The sequence below is a fragment of the Chenopodium quinoa genome, unplaced genomic scaffold (genome assembly GCF_001683475.1).
Source record: "Chenopodium quinoa cultivar QQ74 unplaced genomic scaffold, ASM168347v1, whole genome shotgun sequence".
NCBI classification, from domain to species: domain Eukaryota; kingdom Viridiplantae; phylum Streptophyta; class Magnoliopsida; order Caryophyllales; family Amaranthaceae; genus Chenopodium; species Chenopodium quinoa.
Genome location: NW_018745684.1, coordinates 8,404,136 through 8,414,370, shown reverse-complemented (window position 1 = coordinate 8,414,370; position 10,235 = coordinate 8,404,136).

Below are 10,235 nucleotides of genomic sequence, written 5' to 3'. Positions count from 1 at the left end.
GGGACGGCTGAATCTAGGACTAGGAGTGCCGCCTGCCCTTTTCCGGACCCATCTTTGCCCTTTATACAAAGTCCGACTGTATCTGTGTCTATGCAGAGCATGATGGCCAGAACAAAAAAGACTGCCAGGATCTCAAACTCAGACGGCTCCTCCCACAGGGTGCCGATTAGTGAAACATCTGACCAGGCGCCAGATGGGGAAGTGAAACAAAGCGGCTTGAAAGCCGGCAGTTCTGAGGGAGGAGTCAAAGTGACCCCTTCCCATTTTACAGTTGACAATTCTTCATTCTCTCCTGCTCCTTTTAAAGGGGAGGAGGCGGGCCCCTCCGGGAGAGGGGAGGAGTCGTCCTCTTCGGACTCGTCAGAGGACGATTCCGAGTCTAGCTCTTCTGGCCATGCTTCTCTGGACACAGAAGAGAAAAACAGTCGCCTGCAAGAGGCGAGGCTTTCTCACGCAGTTGAGAAGGGGGACGATTGGGCGGAGCCATCCGCCTCTCACCGAGAGCAAAATACCCCCTACTACTGCACGGTACCTCGGGGCCGGATCACGGCCATGCAAGAGAAAGTGGAGAGCTTTATCGCAAACCACACAATGGGCCCCGACTTTTTAGTGTTTGTGCCGGATCCAGAAGACACAGTCGTCTGGCCGGCTGGTACCAGTTATGATAGCGCCTGTTTTGGCTGCTACGAGGCGGCCATCAAGGCTGGGCTGCGCTTCCCACTACATCCGGCTGTTCAGCGGATCTTGGATGGGTATGAGTTGGGGTTATGGCAGTTAGCCCCAAACTCCTGGGTCAACGTACTCGGCTATGTGGCCGGGTGCGAACTGCACGGGGTGGAGCCGAGCTTCGAGGCTTTCGCCCACATGAACTATCTCAGCCGGACCCCTAAGGCAGGCGGTACCGACTGGTATCAATTGACGAGCCACAGGGGCTACCTCATGACGAGAGGTAAAGCAAACAAGTGGAAGGACTGGCGGAGCACCTTCCTCATCATTGAGAGTTCAGACATAGAGCTGAACAAGCGCTTCAACAGGTGGAACAGGAATCCGCCCCTTCTTGCAGGCGGCCGAAGCATGCCGCCTGTTCCCCCCAAGGCTAAGAAAGAGATCCTAGATAAAGGACTCTTCAAAGTAGAGTCGAAGGTGAACTCTACTTCAGGGGTACGAGAGCAAGTACCCCTGCATTGCGTCCCGAGCTTCAAATGGCTCTACGACGAGTACTTTTTGGCCGCCTGTGGCCTCAGAAGTCGGTGCTCAAGAGGTAGCCGGCCTGTCGAATACTCTGTTGTTTCGTGCATTTCTTGTTATGACTTTTATTAACTTTGATATTTGTTTTTACAGCGGACGCCATGAGCAAAATTACCGCCTCCAAGACTGCGGCGGCCATGTTGCGGGCCTCCATCATGCAATAGTCTTCAACCGACTCCCCCAACAAGGGGGCACCCTTGGTGGGCTTCGAACCTTTCACCCTCTTTTTGGAGTTGTGTTTATGCATATACTGACTTTTCTTCTTTTTTAGACGGGCGCTCCAAGAGCTTCTTCTTCCCAACAGCCGGACCCCAAGGCCCGGAGGACGACTGTTGCGAGCTCTCCTGGTTCTGCCAGGAAACATGCGGCGGCTGAGAAACAGCCGGCCACTTCTTTTAAAACTCCAGCTGGGCCGCCTAGAAGTATGAAGTTGTCCTTGTAAATTTTAGACTTGCTCCCTTCTTTACTAGGTCTAATCCGTTTGTTTATGCTTGATGCAGCCGGCCCTCAGGAGCCTGACTTGGTCGAGGTGGCCAAGTCTATGATCAAGGTCGTTCCTCCAGCTGAAAGGGAGGCGGTCAGGGGTGTCGGCACCCTTGACCTAGACGGGATTGCAGGGGTCCTTGCTGAGGTATACTTGGCATATTTTTGAGTATTTGAATTCCAGGACGCCTGTTTTCTTTTTGTTTGGAAACTGACGCCTGTTCCCCTTTTTACTTAGGCCCTGCTCCGAGTGAACGGCCTTCGCAAGCCGCTTGACCGGAAGAACAAAGAGGTAAAGGCTGCAAAAGCTATGGCCGCCTCTGACTGTGATAAGGCAATGTTTCAAATTGCCCAAAATGAAGTTCTGACCATTGATATTCTTTATTATCAGGCGCAGGCTACCGCCGCTATCCGGGCTCAGTTAGAGGCGGCCCAGAAGAGGAATAGCGAGCTGGAGGCGACCATCAACAGCCTCAAGGCCGAGCTGAGACCTCTTCGCCAAAAGATGTCCTCATACGAAACCTTGGAGAAATCCTTGGCGAGCGTAAAGGTACGCTTGGTGACCCAGGAGAAGAGTCTTACTCAGGAGCTCTCGGAAAAGGCCGAGCAAGAGAAGAAAGAGCTGGTCCGGGAGATGATGGAAGACTCTGCTCAAATCCAGCGCATGACTTGGGGCCGCCTCTTCCCCAATGCCGACTTTTCCTCATGGGAAAAAACGTACCGCCAATGTTCTGATACATATAATCAAGAGATCCTGGCGGCTGCTGAGGAAGAGGCGTTGGAGGAAGCGTTGGAGGAGGAGCCGGTAGTGGCGCTTGTGCCACTTGGGGGTAATGCATCAAAGGATGCAGCTGAAGCCGAGTCCAACAAGAAGAGTGCTGACCAGGCGGCAGCTGCTAATATTGAAGACCTGCCCCCTTCTTAAGCTTTAAGTCTTCTTTCCACGGCCTGCGTGCCGTTTGTTTGTATTTACCCGGCCAGGGGGCCGGGGCTCTGAATATTTTGCCGGTCTTTGATGACCGGCTTCTTTTTAATGAATTTTTTGTTTTGCTTCAAATTTGTTTAAGTATTGAATATTCTGATATCCAATTGTACACTATACCGACTGCTTTACATGGCCGATAGTTGCAGATAGGTACGGATAGTTAGTCACGCCGCCTATGCCCCTGGACGACTGGTTGTCTGTTTCCAGGCTAGACGATCAGTCGGCCATTTATCCAATCGGTATTCGAACCATTTTACTGGATCCCCTTTAGGCAGGCGGTCCTGTCATTTGTAAAATTAACCAAGTAGGAAAGTGGTTTGACCAAATAAACATGGTTGTTACCTAGTCGCCAAGTAACTGAGTAGTAGAGGTATCAAGCGGTGGGTACCGGTTGTTCCCCCTTTTTTCGCCAATGTTTGTTGGCAAAACTCATAGGTTGTTAACCTAGCAGGAGTAGTGGTTGAGAGCCCCTCTTTGTTAGAAACAGGCGGACGACTCATACCTTTTAGGCTCCATACTAAGTTTGAGAGAGTGACTATGAGTTAACTTTGGTGTTACTCAGTCGTCGTCACCCCTGCTTGAGTAGTAAAAGTACCAGGCGGCTGAGGCCGGCTGAACCTTTTGATTCGCCAATGTTTGTTGGCTATTAACTCAAGAGGTACCCCCTGCATTTATCCCAAGTAATACAGGCGGTCATCTGACTCAGATGTCAACTGCTACCACTGGTTTGGTTAGTGATAGAGTTATCCTTGTCTCAAAAACGGCTACGTGGTTGCCCTTGGGGACAGTCGTATAGGTGCCGTGTAATTAGTTTATAGAGCAATGTTCCACCCAAAAGGGAGCTGCTCTCTGCGATGAATTTCATCCGGAGGGATGCCGCCGGACGCCTGCTATGATGTTGGGACAGGTCGTATTAGTTTTGAAGATTGGATCAGTTGGCTTGGCGCCTGGACTGATCATTCGGCCTGTGGCCTTGGTTAGTTCTTGGTGAACGTAGGTGCTAAGTAAAAGGAGGGTAGCCGCCTGTTTAGGCACAGGGTCGGCCAGGCCCTGATGATTTTTAGTTAAGTATAATGGGGGTGGCTGTGTGTTTGGAACCAGTCGGCCCTCTTCTATGGAGAGTAGCCGACTATATGTCCAGACGGCATGCCCCTATGGTGAGTAAAATACTCAATGGAGAGTAGCCGACTGTAAAGGTACAGGCGACATGCCCCTCTGAAGATGAGAAATACTCAATGGAGAGTAGCCGAATGTAAAGGTACAGACGGCATGCCCCTCTGAAGATAGAGTAAAATACTCAATGGAGAGTAGCCGACTGTAAAGGTACAGACGGCATGCCCCTCTGAAGATAGAGTAAAATACTTAATGGAGAGTAGCCGACTGTAAAGGTACAGACGGCATGCCCCTCTTAGTACAAAATTGAATATTATGCAAACTTTTATTAAGTAGCCCTTGACTATTTACATCATTCAAAAGAAATATTTCTTAAGATTATCTACATTCCAAGTTCGAGGCAACGGTTGGCCGTCTGGTGTTTCCAGACGATAGGTACCGTCCCTGACCTCTTCACAGATTCGGTAGGGTCCTTCCCAGTTGGGAGTTAGTTTGCCAGACTCATTCGCCCTACCAACTGCTTCCATTTTTCTAAGTACAAAGTCCCCCACTTTGAGTGGACGCCTGTGTACTTTTTTGTTGTATGATCTAGTCATTCTCAAGCGGTAAATTTCATGGCGCAAGACAGCATTGCCCCTCCTTTCAGGAAGTGAGTCTAATGCCAGGCGCATGGCTTCCCAGTTTGCCTCTTCGTCATATAGCATTACTCGAAGAGTCGGCTCGTAGTGTTCTATTGGAAGAACAGCTTCCGCACCATAAGTTAGGAGGAATGGAGTTTCTCCAGTCGCCCCTTTTTCAGTCGTCCTAATGGCCCAGAGAACATGTGGTAATTCATCCGCCCATAGGCCGCCTGCTCGTTCAATCTTTTTCTTGAGACCGTCTGAGATGATTTTATTAAAGGCTTCTACCTGGCCGTTTGCTTGTGGACGGCCGACAGATGCAAAGTAGTGTGCAATTCCTTGGTCACCCAACCAGCTTTTGAGAACAGGCGCCTCAAATTGGGGACCATTATCAAAAACCATAGACATGGGAACTCCGAACCGAGTGATGACATTTTTCCAAATGAATGAAATTACATCCTTCGTCTTGATTCCCTTTACAGCCTCCGCCTCTACCCATTTAGTGAAGTAGTCGACGGAAACAAGTATGTACCTCCTTCCGCCTGTAGCAGGCGTATATGGACCCAGAATGTCCATGCCCCACTTAGCAAACGGTAGTGGGCTATGAATGGTAGTGAGGTCAGTAGCCGGACGGTGAATTAGTTTGCCAAACCTTTGGCACTTGTCACATTTTTTCACCATCTCCATCGCATCTGCTTCTAAAGTAGGCCAAAAGTAGCCCTGCCGCCTTGCCCGTTGAGCAAGCGTCCTACCGCCTATATGAGAAGCACAGTAACCAGAGTGAAGATCGTCTAGAATCTCTCTTCCCTTTTCTGGAGTAACACACTTTAAGAAGGGTTGAAGGTACCCCCTTTTGTGAAGTTCTCCCTTTATTATTTCAAAACTGGATGCTCGTTTTTCCAGTGCTGCCGCCTGTTGATGATCATCCGGCAGGGTACCGTTTGTCAGATATGCCCTGATTGGATCCATCCAGGTTGAGCTTCTGTCTAGAATTCCAATAGGGTCTTCCTCGATGCTTCTCTTCTCCATTACTTCCCAAAAAACAGTTCGAGGAGTATCACAGGAGGCGGATGATGCTAATTTTGAAAGTGCATCCGCCTGGTTGTTTTCTGATCTCGGCACTTGGATCAGATGGAAATCCTCAAGGGAGCCGACTGCTTGTCGGACCGCCTGTAAATACTTGATCATGGCCGGATGGGTTGCTTCGTATTCGCCATTGTACTGACTCACTATCAATTGTGAATCGGAACAGGCGTCTATCTTTCTTGCCCCTGCCGCCTTGCACATGCGGATTCCAGCTAGTAAAGCTTCATATTCTGCTTCATTGTTTGAGGCCTGAAAACTGAAGCGTAGAGCATACTCGTACCTGTCGCCCTCTGGCGACTGACATATGACGCCTGCTCCACAACCATTTGAAGTAGAGCTTCCGTCCACATATACCTTCCAGACTTGGTCTGTAACTTGAGAGTCCGGAGGACGAGTCATCTCAACAATGAAGTCAGCAAAGGCTTGCCCCTTCACTGCTTTTCTAGGCTCGAATGTAACTTCGAGGCTCTGAATTTCTATGGCCCATTTGATCATTCGGCCTAACGACTCTATGATGGTCAGTGGCCGCTTGATAGGTTGGTCTGTATACACGACGACTGCATGTGCCAAAAAGTAGGGCTTCAATTTTTTAACAGCCATGAAGAGTGCAAGACCAAATTTCTCCACTAAGGGATACCTCAACTCGGCATTTTTCAGTACATGACTGACAAAGTAGACCGGGAGCTGACAGCCGTCTCTTTCAGCAAGGAGAACAGCGCTTAACGCATGATCAGAGACGGCCAGGTACATGTAGAGTACTTCTTTGGGCAAAGGGCTAACCAGCCTCGGCAAGGAATGCAAGTGAACTTTCAATTTCTAGAAGGCGACCTCAGCATCTGGCCCCCATTCAAACCTTGCCTTTTTCTTAATTGCCTGGAAAAAGTATAAGCATTTGTCGCCTGATCGGCTTAGAAATCTTCCCAAGGCCGCCAGACAACCTGTTAACTTCTGAACCTCTCGGATGGTACGAGGCGACTGCAAATCAATGACCGCCTGCACCTTCTCAGGGTTCGCCTCTATTCCTCTCTGATTGATAAGGAATCCGAGAAATTTCCCAGACTCAACTCCAAAGACACATTTCTTGGGATTGAGCATGACATGGTGCCGCCTGAGTGTGGCGAAAGTTTCTCGGAGGTCCGACATATGATCTTTCTGAAGTTTAGTCTTGACAATCATATCATCAATGTATGCCTCGACGTTTCTCCCAATCTGATCAAAGAACACAGTGTTTATCATTCGCTGGAAGGTAGCCGGGGCATTCTTAAGACCAAACGGCATGACCGTGTAACAGTATAACCCCTGATCAGTGACGAAGGCCGTCTTCTCCTGATCTTTCTTCCATAAAGGAATTTGATGGAAACCAGAGTAGGCGTCCATAAAGCTCATCAAAGCATGGCCGGCTGTTGAGTCGACCAGGTTATCAATTTTAGGCAGAGGGTAACTGTCTTTGGGGCACACCTTGTTTAAGTCTGTGTAGTCTACACACATTCGCCAGGTGCCATTCGGCTTTTTAACAAGCACCACATTTGCAACCCAGTCTGGGAAGTAACATTGCCGAATGAACCCTGCATCAAGTAATTTTTTAACTTCGGCGGCTGCCGCCTGAATTCTTTCTTCGCCATGGTTCCGCTTCTTCTGCCGTACCGGCTTCTTTTTCGGATCCACGACCAGTTTATGTACCGCCAGATCAGGACTAATGCCTGGCATTTCATGGACTTCGAATGCAAAGATGTCCTTGTATTCTTTCAATAGTTTGTGAATGTCGTCACCTAGGACTCTCAGAGCAGTCGTCCCAACTTTGACTGTTCGGTCAGGACGCGAGTCGTCTAGGATCAGGTCCGTATGCTCACCAGCCGGCTGAGGGCGGAATTCATCCGACCGCTCCTCTGCCAATGATTGCTATTTTCTGTCTTTTCTTGCGGCCCCTGTCTGGGATGCCTTTCTCTTCTTGCCGCCTGCTTTTTGAACAGGCGCACTCTCCTTGACATTGTCAAGGTCTATTTTTCCACCACTCGACCCAGTGGCCATAACAGTGGGCTTGACATCCGAGAGATAGCACTCTCGGGCCATCCTCTGATCTCCCCTTAGGGACCCGACTGTTCCATTATCCCTCTCAAACTTGAGCAACATAAGAGATGGGATTATAACAGCCTTGGAATTATTCAGGGTTGGTCGTCCCAGAATCATGTTGTAAGCCGAGAGTTCTTCTACTACCAGGAACCAGACTACCATGTGTCGTCCTTCCCCTTTTTCGCCCAGGCGGATGGGTAAATCCACTCGTCCCACTGGGTGGACGACTCCTCCTCCAAACCCTACTAAAGGGTGGGATGTCGGATGTATGCAATCAGTCTGATATTTTAGTTTCGACAAATATTTGCTACTGATGAGATCTGAGGAGCTTCCGGTATCTATGAGGATTCGGCCAACTCTCTGGTTGGCCACTTTACATTCAATAACGATTGGGTCGTCATGCGGCCCTCTTACCCCTCCTCGATCTTCTTCAGTGATGACAATCTCAGGAAATGAATATTTGGAGGGGCGTTCTTGGTGAACGGAATTTACATCTAACCGCCTCATATTGTCTTTGTTGCCCCTAATAGTGGGGCCGCCTCCTGAGAAGCCGCCTGCAATGGTGTAGACGACTGCATCATCTGTATCGGAGCTGTCGGCCTGTTGATTCTGTTTGGCCGACTGCTTTTTTGAGGAAGTGTTCCTCGTAGATTTCTTGACATAAGTGTCAAGATCACCTTGTTCAGCCAGGCGGTCCAGATACCGCATGAGACTGATGCATTCATTGGTGTGATGACCAACATCTTCATGATAAGCACAGAATTTATCTTGGTTCCGGTTGTTTGCAGAACCCTTCATGGGGACCGGCTTCTCAATTGAGATCCGTCCCTTGATTTCCTTTAGGATAAACTGGCTATCCTTGTTAAACGCATACTTTGGGGAGTATGGTATGAATTCTTTTTTCTTTTTCTGGGCCGGCTGTTTAGAGGAATCAGCCGCCCAGACCTCTTTTCTTTTCTCGTCTTTGTTTGACGACTGTTTCTGTCGTCCTTCTCTTTTTGTCGAACCTTTTCCCGTCCGACTGTTTTCCCGTTCTACAAAGATCAGTCGCCTGTATATAGGCTTCCGCTTCAATCAAGGCCTCTTGAAGAGTCGCCACCCTCTTTCGGACCAAATCAAATTTGAAGGTCTACCCGTCTTTGAGACCTCTGAAAAAGTCAGTATAGGCTACTTCATCCGGTAACCCTTGAATCTGTATTCTCATCAGGTTAAACCGCCTGATGTAAGAACCAAGCCCCTCCTTCTCGCCCTGCTGAATTGTTCCTAAATCAAGGGTCGTCTTCTTCGCAGGGATGTTCATGGCGAAGTTGGAGGTGAATAAGTAAGCAAGCGTCCTGAAGTTATTTACACAACCAGTCGGCAGGTTGCCGAACCATTGTTGTGCGATTCCTTTGAGAGTCGCTGGGAAACACTTGCACCAGGTGGGATCACCCAACCCTTGAAGGTACATCAGGTTGGTGAATGCCATCAGATGGTCTTCTGGGTTAGTAGTGCCGTCATAGGCGCCTACTAATACATTTTTCACTTTGGCCGGCTGAGCGGCTTCAGTAATTTCCTTGGAGAAGGCCGACGACTGTTCACCAAGTCTAAGCAACCGTAGCTGCCAGTCCATAGGTTGGACATTTTTTGCTGCATGTCCACCAAACGGAGGTGGCTGTAAGAAATACTGTTGTTGCGGTACAAACGGTAAGTTTGGTACCGCCTGGTCGCTATGAAAGCCGTACTGACGGGAGGTGCCGCCTGACTGACTCTCATGATACGACTGAGCATGCCTCATCGAGGTATTTCGCAGACTGTCTTGGAAGTTTGAAGTAGAGGCCGACTCTGACAATCGGTCACTCTTCTTCTGCTCTAGCAGTAGCCGAGCGTCTGTGTATGTTTTCCTCGACCCGTCCGCCTGAATATGACGAACAGGTTTCCTATTTCCTGGAGTAGGAAAACGGTATTTTGTGAAATCAAGGGCAGGTGGCTCCCACTTCCTAGATTTAGGATGAGGGGTCGCCTCTCGCCCTTGAACTGGCTTCCTCTTCCGTGAAGTGGAGGGTTTCTTAGCCGACTGCTCCTTGTCCAGAGCAGGCGGCTTCTTGTTGATCAACTCTTGAATTTCTCCCTTGAAGTCCCTCATGAAGGTCATGCGTTCGTTCCTTGTGATGGGAGCAGACCCGTCAGTCGGCTGTTGCCGAACAGGCGGTGCGCCTGCTGGCTCGCTTCCAGTTTGAAGATGTTCCCGTTCCCTCCTTTCGGTATGACGGGTACGTCGGGCCCTTAGGGTCCCGTCTGAAGCTGTGTGAGCTTCAACTTCAAATTCATTCTCAGTATCGTGGTCCGACTGAACTAGTGGGTCGTCCAGGGGACGCCTCTCTTCAGGAGTCGGTACAAACGTGGATGCCATCTCAAAAGTACTCTCCCCACAGACGGCGCCAAATGTTTCGGGTTTTTCTGATGTCCTGCGGGAGAGTTACAATTCCGAGACTGGAACCGGACGCCTGTACCTGCAAAACAACGGAGTCTCCTGGTGGTGGGAGCTCCGCCTCCAACGATCAAGTTAGTACTAGATTAAGGAGTAATTAATGCGGAAATTAAAATGATTGGGTCTCTCTAGGTGAGAGTGTTTAATGTAGGTAATCTGC